Here is a 4,502-nt window from a genome sequence, read left to right on the forward strand (position 1 = left end):
TATTTTGCAATGTTTGCTCAAAAGGTCAAGAACTTTCAGAAAATGCCTATAGAACCCAAAGGCTAAAGTACATTCAAGATGTCTTTAGTATCTCCGAGTGTCACTTTCCTTATATCTACCTATTAATTTGTTGCTAACTTGATAACATTAGATGGTCATTGTTGAACAGCTCAGGAAGACATGAACTTTACCTATTTCCAAAAACAACCATTTCAATGAAACAGCAAAGTTAAGCATAGGCTGGCAACAACTGAAGAGGATTCCTCCTTGATAAACTGCTACGTCATTGGGCAAGAATGAAGTTAATGTACTTCTGGCTTATAATGGCTCCCATTTTCCCTACTCCCCACCCTCTGGGTGAACACTATGTATTTACTCCTTTATGGCTAGTCACAAAACCAGCAGCTTTGTCACTAGAGGTGGACGGTTTAATCTGAGAAGAAGTAGAGTGACCCATGGATTTCATGGCTCAGTGAGGACGAACTAGCTCAGAAGCCACAGCTCTGTTTTCTAGGGCAGGACATGCAGCAGAACAAGTACAAATTAATTTAGAAATTGTGGAAGTGAGAGTAGCGTAGAAGTTCTTAAATAAGTTCTCTGTATATCCTGAGCTAACTTTAAATCATAAATGCTTGAGAGAGATCTGGGAGATTCTGGAAAAAAAAAAGAAAAAGGAAAAAGCCAATGAAGACTTGAGAATTGGCTGCAACTTTGAATAAATTTCTCCAGGTACATATAATTATATAATTGAGTTCACAGAGAAGGAAAGCCTTGAGGCATGAATGTGTTATCCACATTTGCCCACATTATTGGCTAAAAACTAAACATAGTCACATGTGTGACCTTTTGAGAACTATAATTAAAAATAAAAATGTTAAAAAAAATAACTGAGCAGACATATCAGTGACAGCATATTTTGAAAGAGATTTTTTCATTTAAGTTTAAAAAAAAGAAACAATTACCCTCACAAAAATAAAACAATTCAAAGTTGTTACCATTAAACATTTTTAAATTTGTTTACTAAATTTGCATAAGCAACACATAATTGATGGATGATATTACACAGTATTTTTGAATTTTTAACAAATCTAGATGAAATATAGTTGACAATAATAGCACAAAAATGACAAAATACAGCTATGCTAGACATAATTCCTATAATTTACCAGAATTAAGAGACTGCTAGCCTAAAATAAACTATGATTAAATCAAAGAAGCATATTGCAGTCCCTGGATCAACCACAAAAAAAAAAAAAAAAAAAAAAAAAAAAAAAAAAAAATTCAATGACATATATATATATATATATATATATCTCTAAAATTTAGAAAATAAAATGATACACTAAAAGTATTTGTTTAACACAAAATAAAGCAGAACAGGAGTAAAAATATTAGAAATAACAAAGATATGAGACCTGTACTAAATTTCTTTAATGAAGTTTCTTCTTTGACATCCATTTTTTAGTTTGACATAGGTTGCTTAAAACTCAGTTGTACCTGTCACTTTTGGCTTAAAACTTCCCCTCCCCATGTGATTGTATGCAATATAGTCGACTTGTTCCTCATCCCACTGACTCAACAACCAAACCACTCACAGCTACTGAATATGATAAAACCTAATGTGTAATGCCAGAATTACGTAAATGACTTATCCCTTCACACTCCATCTTTAAACTGGCTAATCATAACTCCTGTGTGAATGTCTAAGGGATAAAGTTCACGGACCTTAATGAAAGTGTGGTTCCGCAGGTCCTCTCCTGCTTCCTATTCATTGCTTGAGTTCCCTGCCACATCTGGACTTCCCATTGCCCCCATATTAGCACCTCTAATCTTTCTGGGGTCTGTAAGTAATATCTTTCTTCAGTTTCATGCATTTTGTTTTTACCTCCTCATTGTGTCTCATTTAACCAACCCACCTAAATCTAAACCTAACCTTTCTGGTCAGTGTTATCTCTTAGAGAGAGAGTAGTTTTATTCTTGGAAAGAAGAAACTGAACACAGGTCAGACAAAAGCTACGAAGGTGTCTGACAGTATAAACAATTTTCCTGTGAGAAAGACACCTGGTCATGGGTGAGACACTTAAGCATTAGGCCATCTGCCAGGGTAAAAAAAAAATCTCATGAAAGACACATTATAAATGCCCATGACAAAATTCCTGGAATTTCTTGTTAGGACAGGGCTAAAGCATATGGCCACTCTCAAGGTAGAGGCATCAAAACCAAAATAGAAACTATAATGATATAAATCACAGCAAGGCATCTAGAAACCAAATAAAAAAATGGCAAAAACCTTATTGCAAAACTTATAATTATTATCTTGAATGTAAATAAATTAAATGCTTCAAAATGCTAAGTCAGAGATTGTCAAACTGAATAAAAGAGTCAAGATACAACTATAGGTAATCCAAAAAAGAAGGATTTTAATTTCAGAGTCACAAAAATATAAAATAGAGGAATAAAAAAGACATCATTCAGTCAAAACAATAAGAACTGGCATAGATATATTAATGTCAGATAATGTAGACTTTAAGACAAGGAATATTTTTACATGTATAGAGAGATATTTCATAATGACAATATCATGACAACAGTTCCAAAATGATGCAGTAAATCTGCCAGACTAAAAAGAAAGAAAACCACTAAGAACATGGGAAACTTTAACATTATTATTGAAGTTGATTGAATTGATTTATATAATAAAGTCCACATAACAAAAGTATAATCCACAGTCTTTTCAATTTTATCTAGAACATTCTTCAGTATAGACCACATTAAAGGCATTTAAGATTTTTCACTATCTTAAAAGAAATAAAATACATTCTGTGAGCACACTGAAATTAGGTTAGACATCAATGACAAAAAAAATGGGAAATTCCAGATTTTTTTTTTAAAAATGATATACTTAAATACCCTAGGTGTCAAAGAGGAAATCATAAAGAGAATTTTGAAACAAGCTTGGGAAATATTAAAATGCAATTATATTTGAAAAGCATTAGACAAAAGCATCAGATAAACTACAAGGAAAACCTATCTTCAGACTTCTCAGCAGAAACCTTACAAGCCAGAAGGGATTGGGTTTCTATCTTTAACCTCCTTAAACAGAGCGACTGTCAGCCAAGAATTTTGAATCCCACAAAACCAAGTTTAATAAATGAAGGAGAAATAAATTCATTTTCAGACAAACAAAACTTGAGGGGATTTGTCACTATTAAGCCAGCACTACAAAAATCCTAAAAGGACTACAAAACCTTTAAACAAATGCCTAATATGCACAAAATAGAATGTCTTGAAAGGTTGAAATTCTCAGGATCTATAAAACAATAACACAAAATATAAAAGGCTAGGTAAAAAATTAATTTAATGAAGAGAATAATACCTCACATCTCAATATTAATGTTGAATGTAAATGGCCTAAATACTCCAGTTGAAAGATACAGAAGGGCAGAACTGATTAAAAAAAAAAATCAGAATCCAAATAGTAACTGTCTTTAAGAGACCCACCTAACACAGAAGAATTCATATAAACTCAAGGTAAAAGGGTAGAAAAAGGTATTCCATGCAAATGGAAGTCAAAAGTGAGCAAGAGTAAGCTATTTTTTTTTTTTTTTTTTTTTTTTTTTGAGAAGGAGTCTGGCTCTATCGTCCAGGCTGGAGTGCAGTGGAGTGCTCGGCTCACCACAACCTCTGCCCCCTGGGTTCAAGTGAGTGTCCTGCTTCAGCCTTCTGAGTGGCTTGTATTATAGGTGCAAGCCACTGCACCTGGCTAATTTTTGTATTTTTTAGTAGAGGCGGGATTTCATCAGGTTGGCCAGGCTGGTCTTAAACTCCTGAACTCAGGTGATCCACCCACCTTGGCTTCCCAAAGTGCTGGGATTACAGGTGTGAGCCACCATACCCAGACAAGTAAGCTGTTTTTATATCAGACAAATTAGACTTCAAAGCAACAACAGAAAAAAAAAAAAAAAAAAGACAAAGAAATTCACTGCATAATGACAAAAGGATAAATTCAAAAAGATGATATTATAATCCTAAATTTATATGCACCAAACACTGGAGATTCTGGATTCATAAAACAATTACTACTAGGCCTAAGAAATGAGATAGACAGACAAACACTAATAGTGGGAGACTTCAGTATCCTGCTGACAGCACTAGATAAATCTTCAAGACAGAAAGTCAACAGAGAAATAATGGACTTAAATGACATGCTAGAACAGATGAACTTAATGGATATTTACAGAATATTCTACTCAAAATCTGCAGAATATACATTCTTCTCATCAGCACGTGGAACATTTTCCAAGATAGACCATATGATAGACAACAAAATAAGTCTCAATTTCAATTTCAAAAATTGAAATTATATTAAGTATCTTCTCAGACCACAGCAGAATACAAATAGAAATCAACCCCAAAAAGATCCCTCAAAATCATACTAATATATGGAAATTAAACAATCTGCTCCCGAAAGATTCTAGGTTAGCAATGAAATCAAGATGGAG

Source organism: Trachypithecus francoisi, unplaced genomic scaffold (genome assembly GCF_009764315.1).
Source record: "Trachypithecus francoisi isolate TF-2019V2 unplaced genomic scaffold, Tfra_2.0 Lachesis_group13, whole genome shotgun sequence".
NCBI classification, from domain to species: Eukaryota; Metazoa; Chordata; class Mammalia; order Primates; family Cercopithecidae; genus Trachypithecus; species Trachypithecus francoisi.